Source organism: Psammomys obesus, unplaced genomic scaffold (genome assembly GCF_907164565.1).
Source record: "Psammomys obesus unplaced genomic scaffold, mPsaObe1.curated_primary_1811, whole genome shotgun sequence".
In the NCBI taxonomy this organism is placed as follows: domain Eukaryota; kingdom Metazoa; phylum Chordata; class Mammalia; order Rodentia; family Muridae; genus Psammomys; species Psammomys obesus.
This window is the reverse complement of record NW_026591711.1, coordinates 4,209,961-4,226,057: the sequence shown is the minus strand read 5'-3', so window position 1 is coordinate 4,226,057 and position 16,097 is coordinate 4,209,961.

Below are 16,097 nucleotides of genomic sequence, written 5' to 3'. Positions count from 1 at the left end.
ATATGCACGTATCTGCATACACATACACATGTAAACATACACAAATATGCACACACAAAACATACACACGTATGTGTGTATGCATATATGAGTGTATATATTCATATATGAACATATACACATATATGTGTGTACATATATGCACATATACACAAGTACATATATACATATATGCACATAGAGGTATATACACGTGTGTATATATATACATTTATACACATATACATATATACACATTTATACAAATATGTATATGTGTGTGTATGTGTGTATACATGTGTGTGTATAAAATCTGGTGTCATAATTCTTGCCATAAAGTCCATGGTTACATCATATTTTCATTATCTTCTGGAATTTACTCTTGTAGAGGTAAGTTTGACATATGCCCTATTTATGGGCTTTTTATGTGAGTCTTTTGTTTATCTTTCTTGTTGAAATGTTTTTAATGCTCTGATTTTCTAGCATACGTAGATGATGCGTTTCTCAATCCCTGAAAATGTTTTTCTGGGTGTCATCCAGTTTTTTCTTGTAGCCAGCTCATCTACTTGTTAAGGCTGAACCATAAACTCTACTGCCCAGGGACGGGGATGTTGATAACAAAGAAGATTCCAGAGCACTGAAAGAGGAAGGTTTTTTTGCAGAGAAGCTGGCAGCAGTGAGAACTGGCGGAACTGAGAGGACCGGGAAGAGTTCCCAGGGCACAGGGCCACTAAGGTGCCAGCTTCTCACTCAACAGACCTGGACGGCCTTTCCCACACATCCGCACACTTACCTCCCCCCTCCCTCCCTCCCTCCCTCCCTCCCTCCCTCCCTCCCTCCCTCCCTCCAGGTCCCCTCTGCAGGAAAGCCTTTTCCCTGCCCACCTGCCCCCACTCGCACCCCACTCCTATGCTCCCTCTTTCTTTATTCGGCTTCTCCTTTCTCTGCACCATGCATCCATCCTGCCTGATCTAAGGCAGAATTTCTCACTGTCAGTACCACATCGGTGCTCAAGAAGTCTCAGATTTGTGCCCAGCTCAGACTGAGATGCTCAAGTTGTACGTGAAAGCAGTTAGTACATCCTTCTAAAGTGCATGATGTCTCAGAAAGCGAACCAGCCCTGAAGTCCACCGGAGGAAATCTCTAGGTACTGCAGTTGTTCAGCTGACGAAGATATGTGAAAATTAAGAAGTCCAAAAGAGGACCTTGAAGCTGAAAGGCTGAGGACCTGCAGGATCCCGCCGAGGATCTGCAGACGCTAGCCACACCTCCTTCGCCTTTGCTGCCTCTGAGGCTCCTCCCTCTGTTTCCCAGCACCAGGAAGTGGGCTTGGTGAGCCTGCAACTTGGCCCTGAGGAAATCATCTGCATGTTTAATATCCTCTTAACACAGTGATAAACATTACATTCCCTTCCAGCAATTGCTATTAATAACTACTCCAGTCATTCTGCTAAGAAACAAAACCCAGATTAATTTTAAAGGTATTTTCCTGGCACGAAAGAAAAATTGCATAATGACCCCTTTCTGCCCTGGAACACAGCTGATGACATGTGGCACCTTTAAGGCATAATGAGCATCTTCAGTGTCTAGAGTTTAATTAGGAGGGATTACTGACCTACCTAATCTGCCACACAATGCCTGTGATCTGTTCCTCAGCTTCTGCACAAGTTCCTGTAGAGGAGGAAAAAAAGGAGGGGGAGGAGGGGGAGAAGAGGGAGAAGAAGGAGACAAATGATTATGAAGAAATGCACTCAAGTAAAAAGAAGAAACTATTTCTGCAGAGGATGGATTTTTAAGTGATAGTTTAAGTGTGTCATATGATTGGGAGATATTTTTAACTTATTTCAGGAAACCAGAATGCACACTTTTATATTTACCACACAATTAGGATGGTGCAATCTGTATTTAACAAACTTCTGTTTGATTTTTATTGTGTGTGCGTGCACATGCGCACATTGCTTGCATGTGTGTATTGTACCACATGTGGGCAGAGTCCAAGGAGGCAAGAAGAGGGTGTTAGACAGCCTCACCCTGGAGGTGAAAACAACGGTGAGCCACCATGAGGCTGAGGACTGAATCCAGGTTCTCCGCAAGAGCAGCCAGTGCTCTTAACCACAGATACATCTTTCCAGCCTTGTATATATACAGTACAAAGTACTTGTAAGTGAGATTATCCATACGTTTTTCCCTTTTCTTTACCCTTATTTTCTAAACGTTTTAAGGAAATGTATGTTCTATCTTCAATGGAAAAACGTTTTTCTTGAAGGAAGGTGGCGTGTGAAGTGAGCTGCTGTTCAACTGCCGGAAAGAAAGGTAACTGCTAACTGCCAGCAACTCTCACCCTGTCAAACTGGTCAGATGGTTTTCACCGAGCCTTGCATCAGAAGCCAATGGATTTTAGTTGCGAAGAGTTGCATCTGGGGGCTGAAGGAAAGGCTCAGCAGTTAAGGGCAGTGGCTGCTCTTCCAGAGGACCTGGGGTTCAATTCCTGGTTCCCATATGGCAGCTCACAGCTGTTTGTAACTTCAGTCCAGAGGAATAGACACACTCACACATACATGCAGGCAAAACACCAATGTACATGAAGTAAAAGTAAGTGATTTTAAAAAGAGTTAGGTTTTTAATAGTACTTTAAACACTTATTTTATTATTTTTGTGTATATGTGTCTGTCTGAATACACACATGTACGTTTATGTGTATGTGTGTCTCTTGTATAGACATATGGTGTGGGTTTGTGTGTATATCTGTGTGGACATAGGTACATGCGTTTGTGTGTGTGAGTGTTGATCTGTGTTTGCATATGCATGCACACTTATGTATACTGTGTCTATCTGTGTGGACATACACACAAGCATCCAGATGCTCAGAGAGGCCAGAGAGAGGATTATAACCCCTGGAACTGGAGCTACCGGAAGTTCTGGGTTGCTTGATCTGGAGGCCGCCTGATGCGGGTCCTCTGCAAGCACTTTGAACCCCTGAGCCATCTCTCTAGCATCCTGGTATAATATTTTAGAGTTGAAATTGTGTGTGTTGCTTCTCCAGGGCCTTAGAGAAATGGGCAGAGTGAAAACAAATGACATACAGCTTCTCTTGAACCACAGGACCTGAAGTCAGGAACCTCACAAAGGCAAGAAGCTGTTCTTCCAAGCTCATGATCTGTCCTACAAAGAGACAGGTGCTTAACGCGGGGAAACTAAAAGTCTGCACAACACAGTTTGTCTTCACTGAGTGTTGTAAGTCACAGAAAGAGACAAGGGAAGGACCAAACAATGTAAAAACTTTTCACTCAAGCTGGAGGTGACGCCTCCCCTTAGTCATGAGATGAACCCCTCCAGAGGAGAGTGGCCTGCTAGCTAGCTCTATAACGTGGTCACCAATTTTTAGTGACCAGTGTCTTTTCCAACAAGATCAGCCCAGACCCCCTTTACTGACTGCTGAGCTCCGTACATGCCTTGCCCGAGTTTCTCTATCCTGTGTAAGGCACCAGACTGCGCCTTACTCTGAGAGACTTCATTTACTTGCAGTAATTTTCACTCAGTTTTGAAGATGGGGTGACTCTGTGCCTGGATAGAGACGTGAACATCACCGTTAGTCTGGACTAACCACCCACGCAGCACACACTGACAAATGACTTATTTCTGGATGCAGGAAGGGTACCGTACAATACATGTATTGTGGTGAACTGGTACCATAAAAGCTCTTGGGTATATCAAAATCATGTCAGGAAAGCCACGCCCAAGAATTCATTAGGCCAGGCTAAGGAAAGGATGCGACTCTTTCACCTGAACCCCACAAAGAGATGAACCCCCAGCACTGGAGTGGCAACTACTCACCTTGGTCTGTCATGGGACCCCCCAGTACATGCATCAAAGATACCAGCAGGCAGGGAATTCCCTGCTGTACCAAGGGCCTCAGCGTGGTCATCTCTGTGGCTGACACGGCTTACTTCACTGCCGTCTGCCCATCCTCGTCTTTGTCTCAGCCTGCTGTCAGCCTGCCTGCCATTTGTTCACCTGGACTCAGTCGGTTCTGACCTAACTTCCCTGCAGCTGGACCTAAGTCTGCAGCTCAGCTACGACCTGTGATCTTTTACATTTATAATAGCTTCCTTGACAGCTTGATTTGGTTAGTTATCAACCATGAGTGCATACACATCATACACACACACACACACACACACACACACACATACATATACATATACATGCACCACATGTACTCACACATACACATATTATGCATATGCTCACAACTATACATACACACAAAATCTATTTTAGTTTCTATCGATTTTCCTACTTCCCAGTACTTCTGAAACCTTTTTATCTCTGTTGTAGCTTCCCGACCTTCCTCCCTAACCATTCTGTAACCTACATATATTCATATACAGACAGAGATATAGAGATTCAATGACTGTGTTGTGAAATATGTTCTTTGAAAGTTAAGTTAATAATTAAAGTAGGAATATAAGAATTTGCATTTGCTCCACCCAGGGCTATCATAGAAACTGGGGATATTTGCCAAATTGCTGCCAATGAAGTCGCCATGCTTTGTGGGCTTATTGTTACAATACATTTGACTTTATGGAAAGACACAAATGAGTTTTTCTAAGTTTTTAACAGCAGGTTCATGACACTGTCTCAGAGCCCAAGCCTCAGTCGATGCTCTACTGAGAATTTTGTCATCCAAGGGTTTCTCCTGCCAGATGGCTGGCATCCCAAAAGCCCCGAACTTCAGGAAGACCCAGCTCCTGCCACCAGCAACAAAACACATCAGAATTCAATCAGACGTCAATGTCTTAGCCATACTTGGGCTGTCTGGTCTGAAACAATGCCAAGAGAACTACAGATGGTGAGTCTCAACCCTTCAGCCCTGCCCTGAGCCACCTGTACATCGGCCCAGCGAAACTGTGCTCCCTGCTCTCACTTTCCTGGGGTAAGCGTTCCCCAACTCTCTGAGAAGCAAATGATCTTCAGACTCATGGAACCCTAGTCTATGTGAAGAACAAAGAAGCATTTCCAAGAAGAAATCCTGCCAAGATAGCACTTCACAGTGATTCTGGCTTCTCTGCGCATCAGTTCAATATCTTGTCTAACCCTTTCCACTTCCGAAAGCAGGTTTGTTTTCCCTTCACTTTATCAGTGGCTATTGATAATTTTATTCTGAAGTGGAAGTCAAGGCACACTTTTCCCAGCTATGTTTTCCAGGCTGCCTATAATTAGCCTGTCTCAAAATGATCTGGAGCCTAGCTTCTTCTTTTAAGATTTATTTTTATTTTTTTTCATGTATGGGTGTTTGCCTTACACGTGTGTAGGTGTTCTGCATGTGTGCCTCATATCTGTGTGCAGAGGCCAGAAGCAGGCACTGGATCCCACAGAACTGAAGTTACAGACAGCTGTAAGCCACATGGGTTCTGGGAACCAAACCCAGGCTCTCTGCTGAGCTACCACTCAAGATCCTTAGAGCTAAGCTTCTGAAACTATGTGTTCCAATACCACACATGATCACATAACTGAGTGTGGGAATTGTGAGAAATTTGACAACACTGAAAAATTTCTGACCATACAGTGGCCAAAAACTATTCAAAATTGAGCATGTGATTAATCCAATTTATTTCCATCAGTGCCCACGTGCGTCACATCACACTTCTTCACTGCAGGACTGATTCTGAAGACACATGAGTTCTCACTGAGCATGCCACCTCTCCAGGCATCGCCAGCCAAGTCCTCCAGAAACCACTCAACTCAGGCACAGAAGCACTGAGTTCTGAATTACAGAGTTCTTATCATCTGTACAAATTTTCTGCTCTCACAAAACAAAAGAGTTTAATTGCAGAAAACACTATTTTCTTATTGCTCAGCATATAAATATCAGATTAACTTATGGACTGCACTGTGTTAGGATGTTTGATTTTTAAAACTTGAATTTCATTTAAAAAAAACTTTCAATAAATCTTTATGTTTATTCAATTTTTTTTTCAATTCAGGACCACATAGTAAAATTCTCTAGATAGCCTGATACTTACTATGTAGATGGGGCTAGCCTTGAGCTCACAGAGAGCTATCTCCCTCTGTCTCCCCAGTGGTGCTGCCACTACCTGGATTTTCTCATCTCTTACAGAAAACAGGTGTTGGATGCCCTGATAACTTCTTATGTATCTGAACCCATATGCAAGATTTCAGAATTTATTTTTGTCATTGGATATAGGACTAGAATAATGAAATAAAACAGTATGCTAGATTAAAGCAATATGGAAGAACCAACCTAAGTTTTAAAAACATCACAATGTTTATTACTATTTTTCTCTTTCTCTTTGTACTGAAATGATATTACTTTGCTCCAAGAACAACAAATCATTTGTCATCTACTCTATATTTTCTTCCAAATAATATAGCTAGTGATATAGGATGGATTTATCGACAAAAGACTTCTCAGGCCTAAAAATATGTAAGATAATATATTTAAGGCTAGTGATTAATAGTAGTTACAGGAACATCTGAAGTTTTAAAGTCTAAAAAAACAATCTTTGAGTTACTACAGGTTTGTTCATATGGGTCATAAATATAGGAAAATATGCTATATTATTGCATATGGTAACTTAAAATGTCTTTGTTTTACTTTCAAAAATATACACTGGTTATGGGTAGAGTTCCATAAGAAAATTATGCCTGGACTACAGCCTATCTTAAAATTTTAAGAACCATCTGCATTTCTATTTTAAAACAACAGAATTCTAAAGCTTTAAGGTTAAAAGGTGCTTCAAAAAATTCTAAGTCCTAGGCCTTTTTGATGCCCGTACAATGTTTAATTTAAAAATCTCAAAACTATGCATGCTTTCTGAACTAGTCATTCCATTTCAATGAATTTATAAGGATATGTATAAAGATCTGTGTATAAAGGTACCGCAGCTCTATACAATAGCATAAAATTTGCAATAGCCTAGGATGCTGAGATTAGTGAAACACTGCGTAATATAGCTAATGTTTTATGCTCCCTAAAGTCATATGTGTTGACATGAGAAAGGTTCACCAATTCCTGTTAGGTAAACGAGCAAAAGGCTGAGGAGAGAATGTATGGTTGGTATTGATGCCATTCCCCTACGGCCCAAACAGTGTGGCTTCATGCCTGTGTATGCATTCACGTGGAAAGGGAGCTCTCCAAGAATAACCGGTGCCCAGATGAGACACCTACTGACCTCCCATCTCCTCCGTCAACCAGCTGCACAGGTGTAACGTGGCAGCCCTTCGCCCCCGCTGAAGGAGGCTACATCAGGGTTCTGCCGCTGGAAGAACACTCGCTTGCCTGGTGGCTGTGCAGAAGGGAAGCACATGGGATTCTGTGGTCCTTGACTGAGGACGGATGGGAGACAAGCAGCTCTGGCTTTAGCATTCCGCAGTTTCTGTGGTGTAAATGAGTCCTCTGTGGTCAATTCCAAGTACCAAACAAGCGCCACTGAACACAGAGGTGCTCAGGAGATGTGTCAAACTTGGTCAACACACTTCCAACCAGCTGCTTAACCTTGGTCCTCTCTTCCACATTTGAGTCCTGTGAAGCAGGGTCCACACTGGAGCCTCATTTCCCTGAGTGCTGATAACTCAATAAAGCTCCTTGGGAGCCTTTCCCTCTCTGTCTACTGTGCCTCCCCCATGCTCTAACACTGGTTTCCTCACCGCAGACAACCTGCCCAGGAGCCTTTGGCAAAGGCTCTTCTAGAAAACTAGAGGGTCTGTGTGATGTGTACTCTCTACGTTTATGTTCATTCGTGTCCCTGCTTTCTTGCATTATTAACATCGGTCGCTTGTGTAATGCAGTGGAAATGCGTGCTGTTTTAAATGGCGAGTGAGCTGTATGTACTCCCAGCCACTGAAGATGCCAAGCCAGTGGTGACACTGGAACCCAAGGATTAGGAGCCCACCATGGCAACAACATGAGACTCTGTATCTTACAAAAGAAAATGAGAGAAAAGTATGAGTGACTTCCAGATTTCATAGCAGGTCCCACTGTAAATTAGAAGCATTTGTACAATGTAAGAAAAGGGAGCTGACCCCAGGACACACATTTGGTGTTCTCCACAACCAGCTGATTCTATCCTCCTGTACTGGGGATGAAAACCCGAAGGAAAAAGAAAGACAGATGGGGCCAAAGGAAATTCAACTTTCCATTTTCAAATCTTTGGTTTTGTTTTGTCTCGTTACCCATTGAAGAATAATGGAAATCATACTTCCAGATGAAAAGGCAGATGTACATAGTTTAACGAGTGAAAAGGAATGTTGGTATTCTGTTTCTACTTAGAGATCGTCATTTTGTATAATTGAGGTTTTAAACTTGTCATTTGACAAAGGGGCAATAACAGCATCATCACTTGTAGGCAATGTTTCATTTTAATAAAACTTTTTTCAGAACATTTTAATTTAATTGTATTTATATATTGAATCAATAAAACTTCTATAAAGAAAAAATACTTGCAATTAGAATAGAATATAGTTAAACATCCAAGTGCAGAAGAAAAGAACAAAAATCTATAGAATTTAGGAACTGACCAGGATACATCAAATATTTATGTTTACAACATTAAAAAGTACATACATACAATTCGCTCTAACACTATATGGAACTCTCATATTGAAAACTGCAAATTTTTACTGAGAAGTCTGTCTTAGAACAATAGAGAGACTGACATGTGAAGGAACCTGTAATCCCTATCCTAATCCCCTTGCTACCGTGGATAACACCAAAGAGATCCTGTTAAAAGAGGCTCTTTCTCTATGTGCATATGCAGGTGTGAACTGTAGATGGACACAGACAACTATAGCTATAAATGCACAAACTGACATGCACACACATTGCTGTTGTGTTCATGTATTTGAACACTTGGTCCTAGATGGTTTGAGGAGGTTGTGAAAGCTTTAAGAGGTAGAGCCTTGTTGGAGCAGTGGGTCACTAGAGGTCAGCCTTGAGATGTTAGAGTCAAGTTCCACTTCCTGCTTTCTCTTGGTTCCTGGGTGCAAATGCAAAGTAACCAACTAGTCCCTGCTCCTGCTACCAGGATGGACTGTAGCCCCTGGAACTGTAAGCCAAAAAAAAAAATCCCTCTTTTAAAAAATTATATTAATTTATTTATTCATTTTACATCACAGCCCCCTCCGTTTTCTCCTCCCGCTCCCATCCCCCACCCTTCCCTCTACACTTATTCTCAGAAAAGGGAACCTCCCCCCTACCAGCCCACCCCAGCACATCAAGTCGCATCAGGACTGAGCACATCCTCTTATGTTATGCCTATGGGTGTTTTGACTGTGTCTACATCAGTAGTGTACTGTGTTTGTGCAGTTCCCAGAGAGACCAGAAGAGGGCATTGGATCCATTAGAACTAGAGTTACAGATGTTTGTGAGCTGTTATAGGGGTGCTGGGAATGGAACAGCAGCCAGTGCTCTCAACTGCTGAGCCATCTCTCCAACCCCAAAACCCTTTTCTTCTCTAAGTTGCTCTGTCAGGTTTTGTCATAGCAATTTGTAAAGTAGCTAATACGCGCACATACATACTCATATATTTATAAGTTGCTTAATAAGAAAGTAGACTCTGAGAAATACATCTTTAGACAATAATCATTGCACTGAGTGTACTTACTCAAACTAAGATGGTTATGGAATTAGCAGCTAACTTACTTTTGCTATCCTAAAACAATAATCATTGCACAAGCAGTACTGAGCGTACTTACTCAAACTAAGATTGCTGTGTAACTAGTAGCTCACTTACCTTTATTCTACCCATCTTATATATGTAATTGCTGTTGACTCAAAAAAAATTACTGTGCAGTGCCTGTACATGTGCATGACTATACACACAGAGACACACATATGTACAGAGATACCTGAAATATACGGTGGAAAGAAATATGCTTATAAGCATAGAAAGTTCTACAACACAGAATACATTAGGGGTGGGTGACATGTTTCTTTGAAAACATTCTCTTTTCTATGATCATGTTATGTGTTAAATTCAGACTCAGAAAAGAAGAATTTAAAGTCCATTCTACATTGATACTTTATTTTTAAAGTTCAAACGATGTACATGTTGGACTCTTTCTAAGTTCTACCATCAGGACTATCACAACCCATGTGGCAGTCATCAAAATTCAGTCATCTAGTGGGTGCTCCTGGGCAAGCTTTGTAAATGCAGCCCATTTCTATGGCACTTGCCAGGGCAGGAGGGTTCACTGTCACAGAGCTGAAAGAAAAATTTAGCAATATCTGGAGGTTCATGTGGCGCAAGTCATGACTTACAAGAGAGCATTGCTGTGCCTCTGAGCCACTGGCCTGCCTCTTCTCTGATGGACAGTGCCCCCCGTGTGGGCCTTTCTACCCTCTTCCCCCTGACCTGGAAGAACTCACTATATCAAAGGACACCACATCTTTCCAATTCCTCATGACTGCCCATGTGCACTTTGAGATAGCAATTTGCTTACTTATATTTTCACTTTGGCTTAATTACCTTTTTCACTTGGTTATGTTGTGTGTCCCTGTTTGACAGGTCTAGACAGTCTTCCCAAGGTCATTTTTGGAGGGAAAAAATGCAGAAATGGACAAGCTAAGTGTAGTCAGGGAGACACCGAGTTTCCTTCCTCAGAATCTTCCCTGAGAAGCACATCTGTGAGCTGTGGAGGCACAATCTCCCCAGAAAGGAGAAGACCCTGCTTCCTCTCAAAGCAGAGCCTGGGTCGAGGCGCTGATTTTGTCTAGACCTCAGCCTTTGAGAGCTTTGCTTCCATCTTTAAAATCCTCACAACTTCTTCTTGTCCCATTTTGCTTCTATTACAAAAGCCATAAATATTCCTCCACCACCTATAGAAAAAAATATGGTATGAAGCCCCCTTACTTAGCCAACTTTCAATGGCGGGTCTCCTCAGAACAGGGAGATGTTACATTACACCGCCTACATGTTACCCCAGGACCCAGAGTCTCAGAATTAATTCTAGATATCCTTTTCATCACCCTAAGAACTGAACTTAGGGCTTGCATACAACAGTCAAGTACTCTGCCAGTGAGCACTCGTAGAAGTTTTTCTAAGACTGCCACCAAAATACTTCAAATCATTTTCATTATAAGTTCAAAATCTCTGATGCAACATGAATATTGAACTATTCAGGATCGAGAGCAACAATTTCTCAAATAATACAACTTCAAAATTGTAAGTGTTAAGATGATATAAAATGGGGAAATGAATATATTTATCAGCTCAGATATGTGTATATTTATTAAACATAAACACTATATTATATAGTAAATAGATTAAAATAATGTTAATAATTATTTAATTTGCATAAATATTGTTAAATTGTAACATTAGAAAGAAATTCACAAGGTGCTGGTTCACTGGTTAAGAGCTCTTGCTACTATTCCAGAGGGCCTAAGTTTTTTTCTTAGCACCCAGGGAGGGTGGCTCACTTCAGCTACTGGAAATCCCATATCCTTTTCTGGCATCTCCAGGCACCCACACACAGATGTAATACACACATACACACACACACACACACACACACACACACACGGGAGACCAATGTTGGCTTCTCATGCCTATTGTGTAGAACTGTAGATAAAATCTTTGGGTAAACTTTAATGGAGGAGCATTTATTCCTGAGTTGAGGCTGAGAAAGGGCAGAGCATTTCAAGAATGACTCAAGACTTTCCCAGAACAGGGGCATTCCCCTTTTCTGTCCTTACACGGGGTTTCGGGATATGGCAAGGCCTCAGGTTCGAGACAGAAATAGGCACTGTAATGGAGATGAGGACAGGGAGACACTATCATGGTGAAGTAGAGGGCATCTGGCAGCTGTCTGGGTTGGTAGGTGTGGGGGAGGCCTTCCTGTAATGTTCTGTATCAGCCTTTAGCCACTTTGAAGATTGCCTATTTTTTCCATATGAAAATAGTAGGCCCTATTAGTGCCTAAAAAATGTGGTCAAACTATAAATCCTTCATCTGTGGATCTAATGATCATTTGGGAAAACTTCAAGTTAACTCATCACCTTGTGAAACGAACATTAGACAACTTCGCTTGACACTTTACAGTGTCGGCCTTATTTTAGCAGAAACAAGTTATCTTCCAAGAATTCATTTGTTTCCTCTGCTTATTCTTCCTGGTAAGTCACTATTCTGTATGTTTGGTAAAATAATCATTTCCACAGCAACCAACTAGAATACCTCAAGAAAGAGAAATGGAAAGAATAAACCACAAAAGCAGACGGATAATGAAAATTATCATATTTCTTATTCCCAATAAGAACAGAAATAATATTAGAATGAGAACGTGCGCAGGAAGCTTTTACAAAATAAACCCCATTATTTGAAAAAAAAATTGCTATAGTTCAGTTTTTGAGGAAACCAAGTTACTGCTTTTCAGTACAGCATGTATAAGCACCAAGGGGGCATACACAGTGTTGGATAATCATGCTGAACTGACAGGGAAACGTTCCCCTGCCACACTCACTCTGTAAACTTTGTATACTTTGTAAACTTTGCAGACCCTCAAGGCCAGGACCTTGCCTGAGGAGCTCCAGCAGCCAGGCCCCTCCCCCAGACCTCTCTAACTGTGATAACAGTGATTCCAGCCTCTGTAATGGTCACAAAGGTCATCTCCAACCCCTCAACTGAACCCTTCCCAGATTATACTAACTTTAGGTTAAAAATCTAAACAAAAAGCCAACAATCTCTGAGCTTCCCACAGAAACTCACCAGTTGCTGAGCAGGAAAACCCACCAATCCCTAAGCTCCCCCAAGCTCAGGGCTTGAATTCCCACCAATCCTCACCTAGGACAGAAATATCCGCCCTCGAAAAATCTACCTTCTAAGAAATCCTATGTAAAGGCTGGGTCAGCTCAGTTCCCTGCTGGCCTCTCCAGGGAGCAAGGGCAGCCAACCCCGGATTTGTATTCCCATACCCTGGATCTTTCCAATAAATCGCTTTAATGAGATTTGCTGCCTGGCGTGAGTCTCTCACAGAAGCAGCAGCGAAGCAACAAAGAGAAGAAGCAAAGAAGTGGAGTGGGGCGGAGGCTCCTGAGCTCCTGAGCTCAGCTTGGGGATAGCCTCTCCTGGGAGCTGCAACTTCTCTGCTGAGGACGCTTCCTCTCAGAGCTGTGGTGTTCCTGGATTCCTATGCCTACCTATTGCTCAGGATGCCCCTCCATTGGGACACTGTCTCACCTCAGAGCTGTGGTTCCTGGGCTCCCGAGTTTCAAGACACCCTGCCATCCGAGTAGGAAGGCAGACACACACACACAGGCCACCACAACTCTGCTGTTGTACAGAAGTATACCATGATTGTGCATCAAGAATAAATTTACAGTTGTATGTAAGTTATAATGTACAGTAAGCTACAAAGGTAGATTTGATTTTTTTTTAACATTCTATTTTTTGCCAAAAAAATTTTTTTCAAGGAGATTAGAAGAAAGTCGGGCATGGTCAGATGGAAGGGGAGGAGACCGCCCCTATCAGTGGACTATGGGAGGAGAAGAGGGAGGAAGGATGGGATTGGGAGGGGATGAGGGAGGGGGTTACAATTGGGATACAAAATGAATAAATTGTAGTTAATAAAAAAATAATTAAAAATAAAATTTTTTAAAGTTAAACATGAAAAAGGGATTCGTGTGTGTCTGTACTTCCCTGTGTAAGGCCTTTCTGGGTACATAGGAAAGGCAGAAAATGTGTGAGGCATCTATTCTTTGAAGCAAGCATGGCATAGTCCCCAATGGATGGCAGCATGAAGCCAGCAGCTCAACTTGAACAGCTGGAATGGACCACATTTGCCTGAGTTCTCTTGGCAAGCTGCACCTGTGCGGGGAGTCTCTCAGCCAACCAACAAAAATTCAGAAGGCTTGTTTGTTTTTTCATAACAGTGTGACTTACAGAGGGTGAAATGCTCATATCCAGAGATTCTGCGCCCTCTGACGAATCTCAAACATGTCCGTGCAGTCAAGGCCCAAACCAAGATGGACCATGGACCACATTTTCATCATTAAAAAAAAAAAAAAAATCCTTCCTGTTCACCCTGGCCAAGTGCAACTACTGTTGAGACCAGTGTCATCGTAGTGAAATTCTACCTGTGGGAATCATTAATGTGGAATCATATAATGTATATTATTTCATAGCTGTCTTGTTTTGTGACATACATTTTTGAGGCTCACCCACAATAGTAATTTCTTCCTTTCTATTGCTGAATAGCATTTCACCATACAAACAAACCATAGTCATTGATTTCTGGTGATGATTCACTTACAGTCAGTCTATATAAGGTAGGTTGTAAACTCCCTAATTCAGACTGACAGAAAAGGCCAAAATGTGAGAATTTTTGTCAAAGTAATGAGTTTTATTGCATTTCTGTGCGTACCTGAGTCATTCCTCCACCTCTCTGCAATGCAGAGATCTTCCCCCTCGCTGCTCCAATGAATCTATGTGATTTCAGCTCAAGCAGCCAATATTCTTCCATAGGGCAAGTTTTGCAAGGCAGATAAACTTGACTTGGGCTGTTTTCCACTTTTATCCCTTTTTATGTCTTTTTCCTTTCCAGGGCCTCCTTGGGGACAGCCATCCTGATTCCAGGCTCAGGTGGCCTTGACCCCAGCTGCCTGGGGCAGACAGAACTGGTCCTAATAAGCTAGTTCTAGGGGTTAGGTAATGGCCATGTAAAGGTTGCTCCCTGCCAAAGGAAATTTACATCTTAAAAGGGAGACTTTAGGGCAAGCAGCACATAGAATTTAATCAATAAATGTTGTCTCCATTATGCGGAAAGTCCAAGTTAGGTGATTTAAAAGTAAAATTAGAGGGTAAGCAAAATGGTTTTGCAGAACCAGAGAGACTCGGTGGCATCCCTGAGCTCTGTGGAACTGACACTGCCAGTTTGCCTCTTGCTGTCAAATACAGGCAAGTGGGAGGCCGTGAAACCATCCAGACCAGTACTCAGGCACCTCTTAAACTCTCTTGCTGATGCTTCATTGTGGCTATGCACGGTCCTTCACAAGCGAGCATGAATGGGACTTTGAAACGTTAGCTTTTGTTATTCTTCTTCAGTGGGCCAGGTTACTCCTCATAATGCCCCTCCCCTCAGTTACTGCAGTAGACGAGGAAGAGGAGGAAGAAGATAAGGAGGAGCATGTATCCTCAGAGTAGGCTTTCTATGGCACAAAGACAAAGAAATAGAAAAGAACAATGACTCCAGCTTAGCCTGTTCATTCTGTAATATCAAGATAACACAAGCCAAGCCATTTGTGTTTGTTCCAGTGCTGGAAAGTCAAAGATTAGTGTGTTAATATTTAGTGTCTGGGAAGGACCTTCTTGCTGTGTCACCTGACAAGATGGACAGAGGGCAGGAAGGGATCTAAGCTAGCTTCCTTCTAGACGTGTGAAGGTGCTAAGCCATTCCTGAAGTCAGAGAGTCGTCATGAGCTCCCCACACAACTCACCTGCCAAACCACTACAGGGGGATTACGTTTCACTGTATGGCTTTGGGGAGACATTTGGATCACAGCAGAGTTTTGAAATAGACTTGTGTTATAACCAGCTTTCTGCCTCTGTAACAGCTGCCTGAGACAATGAGCTGTACAGGCCCTGGGTTTTGCAGGTCTACCTCAGTGACTGCTGCCTTGGGGCCTGTGATCAGGGAACACAACTTGGCAAGGAACATGCAGTAAGGCTAAGCTATTCACTTTGTGGCCGGGAACCAGAGAGGCAGGAGAAGACTGGGGTCCCCTACTCCCCTGCAAGGCCATGCAGTGATGGAAAATATCCCAGTAGGCCTCACTTTCTAAGGTTTGAATTATTATGCTACAAGTCGGGGACCAGACTTTAACATGTGGGCCTTTGGAGGACACTATAGATCCAAGATTATAGCAAGACCTTTGAAATAAGAGACAAGAAGTTAAGATAAAGATTTTTAGTTTTTATAATCAAAGTCTATATTATAAAAGCCAATATTCCTAAGGACTACAAGCATCAAACTTGCGCTATGGCACACTGACTTGGAAAACAGAGTGTTTCCTAAGAGATCTGAAAAAGGGGAAGGAGAAGAGGAGGAGGATAGCTGCTGGTTACTGGTAAATGTCCCAGAGGAGCCACATCTTTCCCTGG